A 22,492-nucleotide genomic window follows, 5' to 3' on the forward strand; every position below is an offset into this window, starting at 1 on the left:
AGAGCCGATCATAGCTAGAATGCTGCTTAAAGTTAAACTGTTTTTCTAAAACACAGAATATAAAAAGCATTTAAGTACAAGAGGTTGGATGGATAATTTATTTTGTTTTGAGTATGTTTGACAACTATTACTGTTGATAAATTTGCTATGAACCGAATTGATACCCATGTAGGAGTGCCTTATAGATGCCTATATGTGTGGTTGCATAATGCTTTAAATTTGTTCTGCTCATCTGGGACTGTAGGTGAAGACGTATGATAGAAAAACCAAAAACTGGAATAAATCTGACACAGACTGTGTGGAGGTTCAATGTTTATAACAATGGAGGTGAGTCCTCTCATCCACTTGTGATTTCATTTATGCACTCTGCTTACAAGACAGGTACAGAATACTTCATCCTGGGCCCGAAAAGAAATGCTTAAATGGATGAAGCAGCTCTTTGCATGAGAGCTAAGTGGGACATTAAACTTATGTCAGAAAAGCAAGAGTTTTTTTATTCTACATTGTAGCAGCATGGCAGTAATGTATTGATTCTCTTATGCACACGATTTTCATATGTCTTATATCAACAGAACTTGAGGTTATGCATTTCTGTAGTACAAAGTAAAAACAGGAACAAAAATCAATTAATAAGGAAATATATTTTTTTGAGAGAATGTGAGGAATATTCACACTATTTCCAATAATAAGGGGAGTGGGGACAAAAAGTTCCGGAGGAAAGGAAAAGCCACCCACCGTACATGATGGATCTTTACGGAGCCTTTGTCCAAAGAGTTACTGTTGTCATCCTTCCCAATATCACCTTTTTGTAGAGAGGGAAAGTTCAATTTTATCAGCAAGAGGGCCAATATATGCCTCCATATGGCATGGAGTAGAGTGGAACAGAACACGCTAGACTAGGACCATGATTATTTGTTCCCTCCTAAAATTCTAATTTGTTCTAAAACAAAAGGAGAAATAAATGTATGGCTAGATGGGTGGTCAGCGATATAGATGATTCAAAAGAGAGGTTTCTGTTTTCTTGCTTATACACACATTTGTTGAAAAAGAACTTACGTAGAGAGTATAAATTACAGTGTATATATTTGTTTAATGAAACAGGAAATTGTATAAGAGATTTCAGAAAGTTTCTCTTGAAAGTACTTAAAATACAAATTTTTTAAAAACGAAAGTGCGTCTCTCGGGACCTGATCTTCAGGGAGAACTTAGGAAAGACTTCGCCTAAGTTATAAATAATATAGAAACACAAGGCCTCCTTCTGTTTTGTCTCAGAGGAGTCTGGAAGAAGGCAGCACCATACTTTTGTGCTCATCTTGAATCTGACACATACATAACATCTTCCCAAAGAGTTCCACGTAAATTCTCCCACACAATATAACACTCCCCAAGGAATTTGCCTTCAGCTGGAAAATATATTGTAGATAAGGCAACCATGCGTCCTGGTTTACACCTGTTGTCCCAGTGTGATTATTATTATAGCACCACCTTTCACTCTCAGATATGTCCCAGTATGGATGACTAATTATAGTACCTTTATCTATAAATAATAATGAAATGTTAATAATAATAAAATAAGCTTTATTTTAAGCTTGCTTTTTGTCACAGATTTTGAAATGCTTTCATGTATAATGAATTATTCACAGTAATCCAGTGAGGAGGGTATTTTATGGCTCCCATTTCACAGTTGAGGAAACAAAGAGATAGAGAGGTTAAATAGCACGGCCTCCCCCCATAGTGGGCATCCTGCAACCAGACGCAGGTCTGCCTCTATGACAACAGAGGCCAGAAGATGATACACTATCTTCCTATCTGCTGGTCGGTATGATTAGCTTGGTTTTACTTAATACATTTGAAGATTATCAATAGTTCTAATCTGTTATTCTTCCTAGCTATTATAACTATATTTTTACAAGGACTGCATTTTAAGAGGCAGGAAGGAGTACTGATCCAATGTAAAAGTCAGCTAGGTTGCAGTTCAGGATATTACTGTTACTGTATTAATGATAGCAATGATTTGTTAAGTGACTAGTTCACGGCAGACACTGTAGTTGGGGTTTTCCCTGTGTTCTTTCACTGACTCTGAAAAGAGCTCTGCGAGGCGGAACATCTGAACCCCACGAATGTGTGTGAATGGCTTTAGCTATTAGCCCTAAACTGGTTCAGAGGTTAGAAATGAAGACTGGGGGATTAACCCATTTCAGCAGGCCCCTCCAGTGCTGATGTTCTATGACTAGATTAGATGCCACTGGGAGTAACTGATTAGCAGGATCTAAGGCATAAAATCTGGATGCTGAGGAAAATACTTGGGGGCAAAGAGGCTTCCCTAACGCCTCATATTTATATTAGCTGTCATGCACTGAGTGCTTACTAACGGCACACACTTTACAACTATCTTTTCTTTTGTTTTTCTCCTCACCATAGGCCAAATAAGAAGAGAATTTGGATCTGAACCAACAGCGTAAGTTTAACCCCACTATGGCTAAAGAGAGCATCTTTCTCTGAAACTCTCTAGGGATTGCCCTAATTTAGGAACCTTTCTGAAAAGCAATATTAAATAAAGATGAATAAATAATATTTGCTCAATCAAATTTGTTCCACCATGGTATAAAGAATATGAATAGAAAAATAGATATGATAGTATTATATAGAAGTTGTTGAAAGGCAATTCCTTGGCATTTTTTTCAAACAAGAAGGGTGGAAATTCTTACTAGTGCAGAGTAAGTTCTGTGTGCTGCAGAGAACAAAGTAAATATAAGTCTATGCCTACACGCAAAAGATGATTACAATTCACTAGGGAACAGAAGACTATCAATGCACAAATATAGATTATGTACCATCATAAAATGCCAAATCTTATAGTGTAATTTGTGCAGTTATTCTTAACTGGGAGTGTGTTACATGTGGTCTATTTTAAAAATACAGATGCTAGGACCATAATTGCATTGACCAAATAAGTTTCTACGATTGGAGCCTAGAAATGTGTATTTTTTAAACTCCACAGGTGATTCTGAAGTGCCTTATGAATAACAACCACTGGATAAAAATATATATGGAACGTGTTAATGTTAATTATGCAGACTGAAAAAGAAGAGGTTAATTTGGACAGGGATTTAAAAAGATGGCTTCATAGAAGAAATGAGAATTGCGCGAAAGGTCAGATATGGACAGAAGGTAGGTGAAACAGAACTTTTTTCTTTTACATTTTAGCTCAAAATAAAATCTTGCCTTTAGAGGTTTTTTCCTGCATTTCGGATTCCTAATTGGATTGATCTAGAATAGATAATAAAACTTATAACAATAAATATCTGGAAATGTTCAAATATCTTTTAATATATCTATGATATGGCCACATGAAACTCAAGTTTAAAGTCTTGCTTGAAAGCTTGTATATTATTATAGATTAATATCAGAAATAAAGAACTTTTATCACAATTAGTAAATGTAATTTAGACTGCAAACTGCCATGGGCAGGATCTGTGTTTTATTTAAATTTGGGTTCTTAGATCTTTAACATAGGGATTGGTATCTAGAATATGCATAACACATATTTGTTGAGTGGATGAGACATTCAGATTTTCTTGGTTTATTCATTCCACCTTGTTTGTGGGGCAGATTTCAATGGTCTCCATTTGGAGGATCCAGTATTTTACCTATGAAGGTTTTGGTTTGTTTGTTTGTTTCTTGTCCAGAACCGATGAGCTGGCAGACTTTCAACAGTCATTAGCTTATAAGAGTAAGCTTTTAGGCTTTTTCTTTCCCAATAAAAAGACTAAAGAGAAAGAAGAAGAGTGGAAAAGGCAAAGGAGTTGCGAGCATCTTAACAGCAGGGAGTTCTCCATCCACGTTTCTTTATCCACGTTTCTCAGACCAGCCTCTCCAGGGGGAGGAGCAGGCAGAGTCACCAAACCTGTCAACGGGGAGGAGCAAGGCTTCCCAAGCTTTCCCACGCTCTTTCTGCTGACCTACTTTTTTGTAGAACAGGGTTGTTTTGTCATGGTTTGGGTTTCGGTTGTTAACAGTTTTAAAGACATGATGACCACAAAGATTCCTAAGAATCTTTATTTTACTGTATTACCTCCTCCTAGTGCCAGTCAACCCAAGCTTCATTAACATTTTGTTGTTATTGTTGTGGAAAAAATGTCAGGAGATGTTCATATTTCCCCCGTGGAATTTTATAATACTTTTGGAAACAGTTTCATGGGGGTAAAAATAATAGGAAGAAGAAAGAATGAGCAGACAACAGAACACAGATGGGAAAGGGTACGCTAAGCTGATGACAGAGAGCTTTGATCTTATTATTCACCTATGTGTTTTGGAGAATAAAGGAGAAAGTGGAAGGCATCAGATAGTGTTCTGATGTGGACATGTATTTGTAAAACATTTTTGGGGAGAGACAGCTTTGGTAATAAAGACAGACACTTAGGTTGGTGTTAGAGAAGGCACAGGTAGGTTCTAGAAGAAGGAGCCTGGGCAGAAGCAACCGGACAGGATGCCTGTGAGCTCAGCTTTGGGGCCACTCAACAGAAGTCCTGGTTATCCATCCCATTTATTGCTTAAGGTCAACTGAGACATGACTCCAGGCTAGAGAGGCTTAAACAAAGGGCCACTTCCCGAAAGGACCATTGAATGAACTCTTGAGGTGACTATATTCTGTAACAGACACATGGAATTATTAGTTGGACCAAACCCAAGACTTCCACATTGCTAATTGGAACCTTAGTAACTGTACTGGCTGCAAAATAACCTGAGAAACTGTGGCTTGGAAAATGTCTGGTACCTGGCTCAAGGCATATATCTACTGGCCATTGTATGAGTGGCGGCACTTTCTTGGCCTCTCCTTTCCCCTTTCTAGCTGCTACATGATTGCCTCATCCCAGCAAGCCTGATTATCGTCAGTGAAAAATGCACCAAAAATAAACATGATCACATAATTCTTTATAAGCAGTGATTGAACAAGAACATATCTAAAACAGTTTAATTCACATTGAGTTGCATAAAACAGCTGAAAATAAAATGAATTCATGTTTTAAGAATATTTCAGGAGTGGATCATCACGTCCGTGGCATGCGTGTCATCTTGAGTACAACAGTAATTTTAATCAGCCAGTGGTGTGCTGGAGACACAAGCTCATGAGATCCGAGAATGTGCATCTCTTCTCAGCTAGGCGTCAGTGACTTCACTTTTTGAGCTTAAAGTGGACCCCGGTGGGGCTATTTGTACCACTGAAATTGGCAACTGCTATCTCTTAGTTCATTTGGGCTGTTATAACAAAATACCACAGATTGAGTGGCTTATAAACAACAGATTTATTTCTCACAGTTCTGGAGGCTGGAAGTCTGAGGTCAGGGTGCCAGCAGAGTCTGGTGAGGGCCCTCTTCCAGGTCCCAGACTTCTTGGATCCTCACATGGTGGAAGGAGCTAGGCAGCCCCGTGAGATCTCTTTTCTAAGAGCAATAATCTCATTCAAGAGGGTACCACATTCATGACCTAATCACCTCCCAAAGGCCCCACCTCCCAAGACTATTGCATTGGGCGTTAGAATATCAACATGTGAATTTGGGGGTGGGGGGGACCACAGCAAACCTTCAGACTATAGCACACTACAAATAAGGGCTTTTTTTCTCTTGCAGAGTGCCAATGAGCCAGTTTACCAGTACACCACTGAGTTACATGCACGTTTTAGAAGAGACCCCATATAAACATATGTCTCTGTAATTAAGAACGTTGCTTGCTGGGTAAATATTAAGAAGACACTGCTTAAGAGAGAATTTTGTTAGACTGCCAAAGCTCATATCTTTTATTAGCTGTCCATTAGCCTCCTTGTGTCTTAGTCTCCCCATCCTTAAAATGAGAACATAACAGTACCTACTTCGTAGGATGGTTCTGTTGATTAAATGGTGCAATATATGTGATGTACTTTAAAAAATGTCGGGGAGCCGGCCTGGTGGTGCAAGCGGTTAGGTGCGCTCGCTCCGCTGCCGCGGCCCAGGGTTCGCCGGTTTGGATCCTGGGCGCGCACCAGCGCACCGCTTGTCAGGCCATGCTGTGGTGGCGTCCCATATAAAGTGGAGGAAGATGGGCACGGATGTTAGCCCAGGGCCAGTCTTTTTGCTGAGGAGGATTGGCAGATGTTAGCTCAGGGCTGATCTTCCTCACAAAAAAAAAAAATGCCGGGCACAGGGAAGGTGCTTAACAAGTGTTTCTATTGGTATCAACAGGAGAGGAGACTAGATGGTTTTTTACAGTCTTCTCCTAAAAGACTGTAATTTCAGTGTTTTTTTCCTTGTTGAGCTTTTATATATTTTAGAGTCCGTACCCAACTTCCACAAGTTTTGTGAAGATCCGTTGAGTGGAATCACATCAAATCACTTTGAAATGCATAAAGCACGGTGTAAATGAAAGGTGGAATAATTATGTTCAAGACATCATCTTGAATTTTGTTTATACTGCATCTTTGAAATGAGCATCAGATTTTTCTCTAGGCAGTTACTGCTCCTACAGAAACAAACACAGATGGTGCCCAAACCTCCTACTGCATCGTTTTAGGCAACGGCATTTATCAAAATACTGCAGGTCACTAAATGCACAAAGACTCAAAACCAACCCCACATCTCAGTGTCAGGCCAGCATGGTAATTTAGGCAAATAAGCCTTTGTGTGATAATTCAAGGATTTTCTAATTCTTAGAATGCACCAGCACAACAAACAGAAAATCTTACACGTCGGCTAAGTTTTACAAAATAAGATATTAGAATGCAGTTTCTTTTAGAGAAAAAATCAGTTTGTCTTTTCTGATGAGTGTGTCTAGCCAAATTAAAGCTAATTTTTGGGATGTGCATGCAGATGTCCCATCTTACGTTGACCTTCTAGCCAAGCAAAGCAGAGAAAAGGGAAATGTGTTTTAAAGATATTTTTCTTACACTCCAACCTTCTAACAACCCAGTCTTGGAAGTGCAGGCTTCCTCTTTTCAGCAGGTGGTCCTGGGATTTCTGTAACTTAATTATCTTAATCGGGTCTTGGGCCGGTTTGCCCTGGATCCATTCCTTGCCCTCCTCCTGGCTCAGTGCTGGGGAGGGAGATCTGACCCCTGAGGCCTCCTTTCCCGGAAAGCTGTCTCAGGTGACTTGCAGCTGGCTTCAGCCAATGGGGGCTTGCAGTTGAAGGCAATGGTGGAAGACAGGAGGTTGGGAAGAAGGAAGGAGCCAGGGTATTTCTCCCGAGATCCAGCGTGCCTCCTGCAGCTTCTCAGGCAGCAGCTATGTCTCTTCCTTGCTCCGCTTCCAGGCAGCGCAGCCTGCCTCGGTCCCAGTTCCCAGCAGGTAACCCAAGGCCTGTGTGCCGCAGCAGCACCTGCCTGTCCCGTGTCCCTGCATCCTGGGGTTGGTTGTGGCTTGCTCCTGTGGCTAGTTTCTGGGTTGCCTCACTTTTCTCTGGTCGGCTTCTTCTGTCTCTTTCATAACCTGCTTTGTACTTTAATCAATTCCCTGCGTGAGTCCGCCATTTAAATATCCCAAGTGAATCCTGTTTTCCTTGATTGGACCCTGACTGCTCAACGGAATTCTCAGGCAGGTGACACTGTTGGAAGTGCCACTCTCTGTACCCACCACAAAGACCTCAGGGGCCCTCCTGGAGCGTGAACTGTGATCACTGTTCCCTTGGCTGCTCTTCTCCTTTAGTTAAATGATGACTCTACCTTGAGCCTGCCCTGGGCCAGGTCCCTGAGATCCAGGCAGAGAAGAAATATTTTTCTCTGTTTCTGCCAACATTAGTGTCACTAGACTCTCAGCCATTACACTGGTAGCCTAGCCTGGCCCCTCCTTCAGGCCACTCCCCTGGAATTCACTTACAGGTGGTTGTTCTACGAAATGTTAGTTCTCTTCCTAGAAAGTCACAAAGGATGACAGAGTCTCCAGATTATTTCCACATTTGTGAACAATAGGATTGGAATATGGATCTGTGGGCTGTTACCATTCTAAAATTATATCCCTTCTGCTTTCTTTCTAAGGAAGTAAATTTGGGCCACCAAACACCTCCATTTCTGAAAACAGTTTTGGGGAGTTTAAATTAGTTCTATAAATATACTCTCAACCCAAAAGTGTCAACCTAGGGTTGGATGTCGCGTGCACTTGTTAAACCTATTTTGGACTTTGAACATTGAAACATACATTAATGCTGAGTTTCTAAAAATACCATTTTTTAAAGGTTTTTCACATTTTCCCCTACACTCCATCCTACTGCATTGCCCACGGTGCTCCCCCTTCCTGAAATGATCTCTTTCCTTCTATTTTCTTTTGTTGAGCTATGAATTCTCCATCAAATAACCATCTCCCCAGGAGTGTTCTCTGAACTTTGCTACTCATTGTCGGGGTAACATTGCTTCATGCCCTGTTTGTGCCCCGATATTTCATGGTGTGAAGTGTATTTATGTCTCTCTCGAGTTAGACTTTAGCTCTATAACGGAAGGACTGTGTTACATCTTTCTAGTCCTAATGCTCCGTAACTTCCTCAGCACTTAGGAATTATTCAAAATATATTTGTTGAACTGTTTCTGAAAACACTCAAAGTTCCAAGGCCTCCCATGCTGGACAAAAATTAGTATTAGGATCTTGGAATGGAAGGTTTGGTTGGTTTTTTTGTTCTAGGAATATTTTAGTAACGGACACTAGTTATTTCACAAAATGCCTAGGTTTGTGTGCCCCACAAATAGAAATACTTATTTTTGTTGAACAACATTGATAAATAGGGAAATAGGCACACAAGAGGAACAGTAGCATTTTAACAAGTTTAGGGCAAAGCATCTCAAGTCTTTGCCTTGTTTGTGTTCTCCTTCACTAGAAGTTGCATCCTCTTTCTGTGTTTGTCTTCCTAAATTTAAACCCTTATTTTCAGCGTCCATCTAAATATATTCCCAAAGCCTCCACCATCAATTAAATAAATGCCATGTCTCTAACTCATTTCCTTTGAAAAGGATGAGCTCAACCGTGAGCTGTTTATTCCATTTGTAATGGCTCTCTGCACATTTTGGTCCATTGCCTCCAGTGTCATTTCTCATGCATCTGTTTATTCTACCCAATTAGACTCAGAGCTTTGTGGTCAGAGGTGCTTTTTCTTTTAGATCTCCTCACAGCATGTTCACAACATAGGCTTGTGAACTAAATGTCTTCTAGATTTCACCAATATCTGTGCTAGTATTTTTAGTTCCATGTCAAATGAACACGTTGACGTGCTCACTCTGGGGCTGAATTCATGGGCATTTGGGCACCCACACAGGACACAGCTCCTTTATTCCACTCAGAGAGTCTGTGGGCTAGGCTGGGCAGTACAAGGACTTCAAGAACCCTCTGCCACTTGTCTTGAACGCCAGGAATATCCCTAAGCTTTAAAGCCAGGGGTATCTGCAGGGACTCAGTATGGCCCTTCTAATAGTTCCCACCATTGATGTCACTGAACATGGTCAGTTCCTTATGTCCTTATGATAATTTGTAACTATATACATATATAAAGTATGTGTTAAGCACATAAAGTAAACAAAGAAGTTAAGTTTATATAAATATAGGAGATATAAAGCATATGCATGTATAAGTAATGTATACAAAAAAACACCCATATGTGTGAGTGTACATATACGTGTGTTTTATGTTTTCATTTTCTCTTTCCCTCCACAGATTTTCTTCACCACTTAACACTCAAGCCTAACACAGATCCCAGCACATCATAGGTACTCATAAATATTTGATAAGAAAATAATATGTAAATGAATGAAGCTATGAGGGCAAAGAATTCTTTCCAGTCCTAGTCATATCAGATCTTAAGTTTACTGACCAAAAAGTGAAAAGAAGAGAGAACTAGAAGCATAAAAAAGAAGGAGTCAATGTTTTTTTCTCTACTCCAAAATTTTGTAGATTTATAATCTGTCTCCTCCCAGAAAGAGGCTCTCAGACTTCTCAGTTTGTTTTTATCTGGAGAGGGGAAAGAGGAGACAAGACAGTCTCTGCTGGTGCTACCCACTAATAAAAGCTACTGATATTTTAGCTAAAGCTAATAATTTCCAAATAACGTGGCAAAAAACGAATTGGACATTCCTACATTTACTGTTGCAACCTTCTATTTCTTCTCTGTGAGCACAATCCTGATATCTTTAGAATATATCTATGGTATGTGCACTCCTTTCTCCTAAATAAAAATTCTGATGACTAAAAGGAAAGAGTGGGATGTAATCACAGGAGTAGCCCGTGGACTGCAGTAGTTGACAACCAGGCCTGAGCCAGACTGCCTGGGTTCAGGTCCCGGCTCCACCATTTTCCAGCTGTGGGATCGCAGGCAAGTTATGTAACCTTGCTCTGTGTCTCTTTCCTCATTTGTAAACAGGAAATAATAATAGTACCTAAATCATAGAGCTTCTTATTACGATTAAATGAGTTAAACACATAAAGGCCTGGCACATAATAAACACTTCATAAATGTACATTAATCCTAATCTTATTCTTTGTACTGTTGTTTTTGCCACCATATCCAAATTAAGGCAGGTTTACTTCTAATACAGAATGGATAACTTTCCATTAAGACTGAGCAAGGAGAAAAACAGAGAATGCACACATAAATAGTTGTTAAGTGTGGAAAAGGAATATAGTCATAGATACATGAGAAATGTAAAAAGTCGTAGTAGAATGTCAGGATTCTAAGACTTTATGTCCTCTTGATAAATCTTTTCTTTATTTCTTACCCCTCATAGAAAATGTTCCTTCATATGCCTTTTAAATACCTAATGATGAAGATTACTCTTATTTCATCTTTGGTTTAAAAAATTTGGAGAACAGCTGATCACAATCTACTTTTTAATAAGTCAGAGCCTTGCTAAGGAATCACAAGTGATTTAACTCAATGATTTTCAGCCTGTTAATTCAAAGGCTATTCATATTCCCCCTAGTTGTTGGAATTCCTTTACCTCATCAAGAAAGGCATTATTAAATTTTCCATATTGTTTAACTGTGTAACATAATACAATAACATCTTTAGCCCTTAAAAAGAGAGAGAAAAAAACCTTCCCACTTGGCTGCACCCTTCCCTGCTATTTGTTCTTTTTGAATGTATGTATGCATTTCATTTAACAAATATTTATTTAGTTTCTATTATGTGCCAAAAAAGCAGTAAACAAGACAGACAAAGTCTCTGTTTTCAAGAAGCCTGGAGTCTAGAGAGGGTTTGGAGGAATAAACAAAACACATGATATCTCAATTATGAATTGAGATCATCGTTATGCCAGAAATAAATGGAGAACTTGAGACAGAATGATGAAGGTGGGTGGTGGGGCGGAGCGACATTCCTCCCCTGAAGGAAGAGAAGGAATCAGCGTTCAAACTGCTGGGAGAGGAGCACATTCCAGGCAGAAAGCAGCAGTGAGAGGTCATGGTTGGAAAAGAACACTCACAAGTCACTGGGTCTGTAGCTGGCCACTGGTGAGCCATGGGGGGCCCAGTGGGAGAAGAGCTTGGAGGGACACATCACACAGTCACAGGTCAGGTCACATCACACAGGGTTTCCTGATTTGGACATTCTCAATGTGGAACCAGACGCTGTTAAAAGGTATTCAAACAAGGAGCGAGCATGAGCATGATCTAATGCATGTTTCAAAAGATAACTTTGGTTTCTGTCTGGAGAACTTATGGAAAGGAGATATGAGTAAAGTAAGACAACCTCGTAGAATATTAGCATAATCCAAGCGAGAGATTTGTACCTTAGACTGAAGAGCTGGCAGTGGACATGTACAGAACTAGACACGAGAGATGCTTAGGAGGTAGAAATGTCAGAATTCGATGATGGATCAGATTGCAAAGGGAGGACCCATGTATGACTCTTAAGTTTCTGCCTCAAATATTGGATGATAGTTGCAGTTACTGAGAAGGAAGAACTGGGGAAGGACCAGGCGTTCTGTCTTGATCAGGTTAATTTCATGATACTTATGTGACACCCCAATGGAGACGTTCAATAACCATTTGATTACGCTGATGTGAAGCTGTTATATAAATGAGCGAAAGATGGCCTCTGTGTGTTGGCCCCTAGGTCATTTATTTCTTCACTGCAGGCTGAGACTCATTAGCTCAAAAGCCCGCCAGGGACAAAATCAAATTTTTACACATCCATTTATTTTTAAAATAGGCCAAACAAGCAGATTTTTTAGCCATTGAGAGCTGGCCTGTTTTGCATACTCTTGCAAAATCTCACTCCACATCTGCTAGCAATAGATAAGCCTTGAGCCATAAGGACCCTAAACCGCTGCTGCCCTTCTGAGCGCTCTGCCCCAGAGACCGCCTGCCATGCTGCTGAGCGACATTGCCTCCACACAAGCCCCCTCTGCCAGGATTCCCTCGACCTCCACCCCTTCTGAGGAGCCACCCTGAGCCTTCGTCTCTACACAGACGCCTGCTGTGACGGACTTCTCCCGTGTGAACCTATCAAAGCAGCTCTCAGTGAAGCTCGTGTGTGCTACTGCCACCTTGTGGTCATGTCTTTTTCCTTGCTCAGCTGCAAAATCCCTTGAACCCCCTACAGAAATTCAAAGGGAAGATCTGCCCTCAGATGTCTATCTGGAAATACTTAGCATGGAGATGGCATTTAAGGCCATGAGAATCAATGATTCTACCTGAGGAGGAGGGTACAGAAATAAGGCAGGAGCGCCAAAGACTAAATCCGAACTTACAAAATGTGAGATCTGGTAAAGCGGAAAACATGCAAATACACATAACCACTTGATCAAGTCCTACTCATGTCCTATCACTCAGGCCGGACACCAGCACCTTGAGACAAAGCTCTGTCTCCTCCCTTACTAAGCCAAGCTGTGTTAGAATGACTGCCTTCTTTCTCCTCCTCTGGTTCTTCTATATTATTGCTATATCAAATGTTACTGAAAGTATCTGGTTATTATTTGTCTATCTCCACGTGAGACTGTTCTTGAAGGCAGAACATGTGCTCATCTCTAAATTCCAGGGATCTACCACAGCACCTGATATAAAGTGCTAAATACATATTTTCTGAATGACAGACTGAACAAAAGAATGAATTACACACTCTGACTGTATTAGAATGGGTATAGAAAAGGTAGTGCTGATGATGTGATGGAGGATGTCAAGTGGCTGGGGAATGTGAGGGCGTTTCTTGTTTTCATGTCGATGGTATGCTATCCATTCCTCTTTCTCAGTCTGAGGCTAGGTTCTTCTCTTATCCTAAGTCAAGACATTGGGACGTTGAACTCACACGTACTGTACCACAGGAACTATATGAAGAGATCATGGAATAACGTGAAAATATGTCAAGTATTTAGAAAGGCAGCTAGTTCCATAAAAAACTCAAGATGGCATTATACTGTGGAAATTTAAAATAAAAAATGGCATTTTGGTCAAGTTGTATAAGATCTGAGTCACCTCTGAGACAATTATCTACTCTTCATTAGAGCTACTTTTTGTGATTTCAGTGCTATTATCTTTTGATTTTCATTTAAGGGAGCAAGCCTGGTCCACAAATGAATAGATGTGTTAGGTCATTGTTTCCACATGTCTTTTACTAAGATAAATGTTCAACATGCACAATTTGGCCTTTGAAAACAAAAACTAATGTTAGAGAAGTCTTTGACCTCCACATCACAGCATTTAGTGACTAAGGTAGAATAAGCATTCATAGATACTTCATAGCAAAAAATAAATAAATGAAGCATAAAAGATCATGGAGGCTAATCGAGTAATTTAAACTTAATCCACAAAAAGTCTCTAGACATGTGGTGGTACAACATCCTCTACTTCCTTAAGTATGAAACAAAATTGGTTGTAAGATATAATTGATGAAAGCTTTTCAGTATAAAAGATAGAAACTCAGCAATTTTGGGGATCTTGATTATGAGAAACACCTTGATTTCAAATTTAAAAATTTAATGTGTCTTAGAATTAATTTTTAAAAACATGTGGATCACAACTAATAACTGAACTGAATTAATTTCTATGGCAAGGAGGAATGGTTAGAAATCTGTATTTATGTTATGTAATTATCTGTGATTATACATAACTGTAGATAATTACATATTAACTTACATAAACATAACGTCTTATTGACTTATTGATATCTGTTTGTGAAAATACTGACTGAAGTTGGTCCTGCCTTTGAGATATAAAACAAATAAAATTATAGACCTAAGTATGAAAATCCCCACACACCAATTTATTTTTGTTGCTATCAGCAAACATATTTTCATAATGATTTACCATTTACAGAATGCTTTCACAATCATTTCTCCATGTTCTCAGTATTTTATCCTTAGATCCATAACAGTAGAGGTTATAAAAACAATAGAGGTTGCACATTTTAATGTGTTCCACATGTGCTCATTTTCTACTTGTTCTTTCCTGATGAAAGTTAGATACAAAAGAATCCAAATACCTAATAAATCTTGCTGGTTGCATGAGTGAATGCAGTGTGCTTTTCTGGAAGGTGAAGACATTGTGGTTGCCAAGGAACCTCAGGGACTTTTCTGAACATATGCAAAAGCCAAATTACAAAGGCCATATTCCTCACCACTTTATAAATTCAAGAAACCAGAATAATTATCTTCTTAATAATGGACAAATCAGCAATACATATTGAGTCATCTCTCTATAATTCCCAAATGCTATACCTTTTGCAAACCCAGAATAATTTTTTGTTTTCTTATGTAATAAGTGATCCTCTAGAGGTGAGGAGGAGTTCGTGTATTTTTTTTAACCCACAAAAAGCAACACAGAAGAAAAAGTCAGCTGTCCTCCAAGGCACAGACACAGTGCATATCTGGCCCTGCAGGCATCTTCCTGCTCCTCTAGACCTGGAAGGGCTCTCACACAAAGCGTGTTAAGGCGCTGGTGCTCTGGGAGCTTACTTAGTGTTTGTTGTAGAAAACTTACCTCTGTTTACAGCGCTGTGTGCTAATTTACATGACATTCCTGTAACTGGAGACTACCAAAAGGAAAGATTGCCACTGGGTGGAAATATGAATGTTTTTTCACATTTCATGAATGAAATACGGCTGGTCTACGGGGATTGTCCAAGATCACACCATTACTGAGTGACTGAACGCGATGCTAAGCACTTTGCAGGGACCGACTCATTTGAATAGTCATATGCATAGTCCTCTCAATACCTTATGAATAGGTATTAGGCTGTCCCTGTTTACAAATAAGGAGACTGAGCTCAGAGAGATTCAGTAACTTTCCATAATCATACAACTGTTCAAAGCACAAAAATGTGTGTGTTTATCAGAAGGAATAGGAGAGGTGCTATCACCATCACAATCATCAGCCTAAATTACACAGTTCTACTTAAATGGGAAATTGGGGGTGTTATCAAAGGTTATGTAAAGAAAATAAGAGTGATCCATCATTAAATGAATTAGAAACATAAAGTTAAACATTTTTTTTTTCCTGGCAAATGTTTCTGAACCTTTAATATACCATTATGCTCCATAAATGTCCAAGAGGGGATGTAGTTTTCCCAAGACGTTTGACCAGGCATCTCCCCTCTGCCCCCTTCCACATACAATAGCATCTTGTGGGGACAGCATTCCAGGAAATGCTTTGGAAAATATTAACTTTGGGATATCCTAAGGTTATCCATTCACCTATGCCAAAGGTCCATGGACTACTCCAATACCACATTTCCTTCAGGAAAACTTTCCTGTTTCCCTCATGCCCAGAAGAAATTTCTTTTTTCAAATCTTTTTTCAAATTTCTGATATACAGTAGTTGATATTTCTGATATAAGCTGTAACTAGGGATATATGAATTTTTTTAAATATTTATTTTTTCAAAATATATATGTACGTATATGTATATGCATATGTATACATATCAGAATACACACCCACACCAGAATTTACACATTCAAATGAGCTCTCTTTTAAGTGGCCACCAATAGGGAGCCACGCATCACTCAAATAATTTTTTAAATTCATTTTTTGGAGTTTGCTTTAAAAAACTACATTTTACATAGTTACAAATCTTTTTTCTTGTGATAAGAACTTTAAGATCTACTCTCTTAGCAACTTTAAAATATACAATACAGTCTTATTAACTGTAGCCACCGTGCTGTGATCATTTCACAGTATATACAAATATCAAATCATTATGCTGTACACCTGAAACTAACATAATGTTTTATGTCAATTCTGTCTCAATTAAAAATAAATAAATAAGAACAACATTTTTAGTATCCTCATGGTGGTCTCATCCTTTCATGGTTGAAGAATTTCTGGAAAAAAACAAAATACTTTGGAAAAAATTGAAATTGAGACTATCAAGTAATGAAATTGATTTTCTTGTGAGACTTAGAGATTGGTTCTGAGAACAATTACAAAAGTGGATTAGAACATATGTGTTAGAACATGGTAGCGTTGTTTAAGTAGGCACACAGGCCCATGGCATGCCTACATTGGGAAAGTAAATGCAACTTGTTACATTAAGTGAGGGGTTATATACTTAAGTGCCTTCAAGAAAATTAAATATGTGAAATCCTTAGGTATAATACAATAGATAATAAGGGAAATAATGGAAATAAGAAAGTGAGTGTCCCACCTTGCAGGTAAAAATAAAAAACTTCACTGCAAAAAATAAAAGAGAAGCTCCTGTTATTGAAGTAGGGGATGAGGAACGGGAATATCACGTGTTTGAGTCTTATTTTAGTCTCTTGAGGTGTCTTTGAGTTATGTCTTCTAAACCCGAGGGCTTCCCAGACACATTTAATAACAGAAAAATGACTAGGTTTGACTTCAAGCAGATCTGAATTTGAGTCAGATGGACCATGTGCAAACAAGTCACCTCATCTCTCCAAGTCTCAGTTTGCTCATCTAGAAAGTTACTGAACTGAGAGCATCAAATGTGACAATGCAAAGAATGGACTTAGCCTAATGCCCAGCACAACCCCAATTCAATGGTGATGATTTATTTGCTAACTAGAATTTAAACATAATGTTTTAAATCTGTGAAAGCACTTCTTTGCCTTGATCTCTAATGGTCTTTGCATAGAACCTTTAGTATTCTTTCTACCAGCCCTTTAGCCAATATTTCCTAAACATATCCCAAGCACAGACCACTATGCCAGAGACTAGGAACACAAAGATGAAGTAGATAAGTTGTGTTCTCAAAAGCTTATGGTTGACTGGAGAAATGAAGCTCATACCATGTTATTATACCAGCGAAAGGAACTATCCCAATAAAGATACCCATAAAGAGCCATAGAACCGTACAGAGAAAGAGGCTGATTCTGACAAAGGCCAGGAAAGACTTTATGCTAAGGGATGATGAAAGAAGAATTGGAGAAGTCTCAAGGAGAAATGTGTGGAAAGAGATGCTTTATATAATAGGAACATTAATAAGCTAAAGAATGGAGATCCATAAGTATAGGGATTTTCAGGGAAGTACAATTAGTTGCGTTGGTTTACAGTTTCCAGTGATTAAAAGAAGTCACAATTAGAATGTAGACTCCAGACAGGTGTGTGAGGCCTGTAATGCTGAGTGAACAAGAAGGGACTTTCTTTGATAGGCAATGGTGAGCCATGGAAAGCTTTTGAACATGGTGTGATAAGTGCAATATTTTAGGAAGCCTATTCTCGAAGTACCTGATAGTGTGTGTCGGAGAGAGAAAAAATTAGAAGCAAGAAGACTACCTGGAAAGCTGTTGAAGTAACCTTTAAGAAGGAGCATATGGAAGGACGGGCATAACAGTGGTTGAAAGCTGGGAGGGTAGAGGACTTCTTTGGAGGTTGTGTTTCTTTATCAAGCTCAAGAATGTAACTTAGATTTTATGCTTTTGGAGGTGGTTTGGGGCATGCTAATGGAGATAACCAACAGGTTTTTTAGAGGGTTTGAATCATCACCTGAAGGAGTAGTAAAGAAGAGCTTTTCTAGGAAAGTGGCAACAAAGATGGGAAGATAGGAAGTCTTCCTAAGTCTAGTGTTCAAATCACCAATTCATCCATTTTCTGTCTTTGCCATCTTTCTTTAGCATTTGCTACTTGGTCATATCCACAATTTCTGTATCAATGTACCTGATCCTTGGTATGTCTATTAAGGGAAAGTTTTCTTCACATCATTTCTCTTCTTTGGTATTGAGAATGAATGGATCTAGTTCAGCTAGCAAAGAAAAAAAATTATCCTTTGGTTTTCATGGGGCTGTTGGTCATTCTCAGGATAAGAGAGTAAGACATTTTGCGTCAGTGGCTGGCTATTGTGTTGACTCTAATCTCCTTCAAGCCAGTCAGTTACTAAAAATAAAAATGGGGTCCTTAGAAAAGGGTGAAAAGCCAGACTCACTAAGCACCCAGTAGTCTTTTGTGATATACAAGGGAGTAGGATATTATGCAATTGAAGTACTGTTTTCACATGTTGAATTGGTTCTAATTGTTGGGTTAAACACTGTAAAATGAAAATTTATTCAAGTCACTAGAGTCTCTTATAGTTAATGTCTTAAATGACTGAAAGATTACTCTCCTGTAAGAATGACTGAAAGGTTATTCTCTGACAGCACTTACTTTATATATATTTGAACTTTTCATGGAAATATTTAAGCTTACACTGAATTAGAGAGATATAGTATAATGAACACTATATATCCTCACTCTGCTTCAATAATTATCAGTATTTTGCCAAATGTTGCCAACTTTTTTATTATACCTCGTACGTTTTTATTGGAACATTTTAAATCACATATTAAACGTGTCATTTGTAAATAATTCAGTGTGCATTTCTAACTGATAAAGACTATTTTTGACATAATGAGCATGCTTTTGTCATACCACAGGGCCTTAATATCATGTGTTACTCATTCCATATACACATTTCTCTAATTATGTCTAAGATATTCCTTTACAGTTAGTTTGTTCAAATCAGTATCCAAACAAGGTCCACACATCACTTTTGGTTATTATGTCTGTAACAGCTCTCACTTCAATTTTGCTTGACATTTATTTATTGGAAAAACATTTCATTTCATATTTTAAAACCAGGTTGCCACACTCTCTTCTACTTCTAAAGCAAAGCCATAATTCATTCAACATATGTTCAACTCCTGTATAATAAACAATTACTATGTACAGGACAGTGCACTGGTGCTGAGTATGATTCAAAGATATCTGTAAATCATGGTCCCTACCACCAGGACTTTACAATCTGGAGGAAAAGGAAAAATAATAATGCACAAATATAATGACAACATGACAGTAGAAGTTAATTAAGTTGTATAAGATGCTATAGTTTTAAAGACAGAGGCAGGGTTTGGAAGATGAAGGGAGTCTTTTTGGAGAAGTTGCCGTGTGAGATGGGTGGTGTAGAGTCACCAGCAATTCAAGAGGCAGTTGGGCTGGGAAAGGGGTAAAAAGAGAAAGTACATTCTATAATTAAAAACCTTGGGGGAAAAAAAGAACATAACCTTAGAGGTGAGGGAAGTAAGAGATACATTCAAGGGATGGTAAGTGAAATAATCCAGCTGAAGCATGACATTTGTGAGAGAGATACAGGTAAGTAGGGGGAAGATTTGGGAGGATCTTGAGTGGCAGGCTAAACAGCTTGGATATTGTCCTCTAGAGCAGGGAGCCATTAGCTCCATTTTTTTTTCCAACTATTGGACATGATGTAAACATAGATATCACCTTAATAGTAAAATGCATCAGCTCATTTCATAAGGAAACTTAAAAAATTGTTTATGTATTCCAATAGTAGTCATTTTCAAATATTTATAGCAAGTTGACAAGATAATTTAATGTTTTATTTTGCCCAATAGCTAGATGCTCCACTTAGAGTAGCGCAAAACAAATTGGAGCTGATATAACCAATGCATGTTACCCAGCAGCTGAGAGACCTTATACAGCGAGGATTAGTTGTTTGTGGCGTAGTATAAAACAACAACAACTCAAAAAATCTACCATAGGAGAAACAGAAGATGATTCTATTAAAGATATATATACTACCCCAACAAAGCTCAGACTCTACACTTTTCATCTACTGTGAAAATACAGTGGAGTTTGTAATATGTCTGGGTTTTTTTGCCTATCGACAGTATATATATTGACCCATAAATTCTCTCTTTACCAGCATAATGCTAATTGATTTTCATCATTAAAAGATCCTCAAATGACAGCTGAATTATCAAAGCCTTCAAAGAAAGTATACATTGAACTTAATGTAGCTTGATTGGTAAGTATTTACTTCTTGCATACTTATTCTTTAATAAATGGTGATCCAGGTATTCCATATCATATAGATTTTTTAAATACTTTTGAGTGCCCACATATGTCAGACTTTGAGCTAGACTTTGGAGGGAATGAAATTGTGCATAAGATGTGGTCCTGGTATTCTGGAAGCTTATATTCTAGTACAGATGATTAACATATACATATAGAAGTAAAATTATAGGCAGGATTGGGATAGAGGTGTCAAAATGGATTAAGTTAGAGTTTTTCAGCAGAACTACTATTGACATTTTGGATCAGATCATTCTTAGTGGCGGGAACCATCCTGTATATTGTGGGATGTTTAGCAGCATCCCTGACCTCTACCCACGAGATGCCAAGAGCACCTCCCCAGTTGTGACAACCAAAAATATCTCCAGATATTGCCAAATGTCCTTTGAGGACTGAATGAGAAATAACTTGCAGTTTTGGACCATTGTATTAGATGGAAAGTCCTATGTGCATTTTGTTAATGAAGCTAACTTCTAGTTGGGGAAATCAATGAAGGTCCACAGAGGGGCCGGGGGCTGGTATAAGTAGGTGGAGAAGAGGAGAACATTTCAGGAGTAGAGAGGATAATGAGAAAGTGGCTAAACTGGAGATGGGAAACCAAGTACATAAGTATAAATTATGTTCAAGCATCCTGTAGCATTCGGTGTTCGGGAGGTGGTTACTAGAGAAAGAACTGATAAAGTAAAAAGCAATCAAATTATAGAGGTTCTTGAATACAAGACAAAGAGAATGTTTTTCATTTTGTAGGGATGCCATCTGAACATGTAAGGGAAATGAATAAAGCATCATTTTGGAAATGTTAATATGGCAGTTCTCGGCAGAGTGATTTGGGCGAATAAAAAAGTCCATTTTAGGTCTGAGACTTAGTTAAGGACATAAATTGGCAAAAATTGGAGGATATATTTGTGGGATATGTATTTCCCAACATGGGATGAGAGAGGATAAACAAGTGAAGAAGTAAAGTCTATAACTTGCTTCTATGTTTGATCTCATAAATTGTTGTTGAAATTGTTTCTCGTGGTAGAGCTGACACTTCATGATAGAGCTGATGGGCAAGTGTGCCCAGATTCTCTGGGACGCCATGAATTGGAAAGTTGTAACTGATGTTGCAGAGTTATGAAGACAAAGAGGATATTCTCAAAAATAACTCTTCAGTGACATAGAAACTATGAATCTAGATGGCTAAATAATCTTGTTGAAGAAAAGTATTCAGTTTAAACTCCAAGGCCCGGCACAGAAAATGTAGTCACTACTTGTCTGCTGAATGAAGATCTCTAAAATTAATTTTTATCCACATTGAGGTTCTCACCACATAAACAGACTTTTATAAGTCTCCTCATCTCTCCCACACGTTTTCAGAGTTTTGATCTAAGTTTATCCCCATTTGCAATATGAAATGTTAGGACGAGACATAATTCTATTTCATGTGATAGGCAAATACAATACTAAAACCCCTGAAAACCCCATGTAAAGGGTTAAAATGTGTGCTTAGTAAATTTACTCTTGATCAGTAACTATACTGTTCATGTGCTCTGAAAAGATTCACTATCTCTTTGAACGTGAAAACCTCTCATACACAGACAATATGGTAGTAAACATGGGGAGAAAAGGAAGCAACTGTCAGAGAGAGACCTGGGAAGTCATCGTCCCCTCTTCACCCCACATCTTCTTCCATTCTTGCCCAAGTCACCCCTGACTTGGATCCAAGAAAGGGGCATTTTCTGAAATCACGAGCCCTTTTATTCTTTGTTTGCCAACAGACCAGTATATTTATTTTAGAAATTCTTAAACTTACATTTTTGAGATTATGACTATATGTGGTAGATACCAAAAAATTAAAATGTACTTTTTGAAAAATACAGATGCAGTAAAGTAATAAGAAATTAACTGGATAATAAGAAATGAGAACCTAGAGAAACTGATGGAGAAAATTTCATCTCAGGCACAAGAACTTTGATTTTGTTAAATAAGCAACCTCTAGTTTCATAAGCAGGGAATTAAATACGGTGAAAATTCAAGAGAGGGTTTTTTCTGGCAGTTAGATATAAAATAGATAATAATTGGAGGAAACGTGAATAAGTGAGACAAGTTAAGAGGTTGCTGCAATAATCCAGATGTTGTTCATTTATCAAAAGCAATTTATAAGTATCCACAGTATTAATGGCACTTTATTAGATACAAATTAATGCTTACTTGAACTAGGGCAGTGACTACAGAAATGGAAATGATCCTATTGAATATTAA

General features: G+C 38.3%; 1 protein-coding gene across 3 annotated transcripts in view; it reads left to right on the top strand.

The window, feature by feature from the left end:
* Nucleotides 1–22,492, top strand: part of KHDRBS2 (KH RNA binding domain containing, signal transduction associated 2) — a 552,762-nt gene that overhangs the window by 525,787 nt on the left and 4,483 nt on the right. For all 3 annotated transcript variants that reach the window (XR_009221966.1, XR_009221967.1, XR_009221968.1), the window contains 4 exons: nt 245–327; nt 2,422–2,458; nt 3,002–3,171; nt 20,100–20,201. The gene's annotated coding sequence lies outside the window, so the exon portion shown is untranslated. The remainder of the gene's footprint in view (nt 1–244; nt 328–2,421; nt 2,459–3,001; nt 3,172–20,099; nt 20,202–22,492) is intronic.

This window comes from Diceros bicornis, chromosome 14 (assembly GCF_020826845.1).
Source record: "Diceros bicornis minor isolate mBicDic1 chromosome 14, mDicBic1.mat.cur, whole genome shotgun sequence".
NCBI classification, from domain to species: domain Eukaryota; kingdom Metazoa; phylum Chordata; class Mammalia; order Perissodactyla; family Rhinocerotidae; genus Diceros; species Diceros bicornis.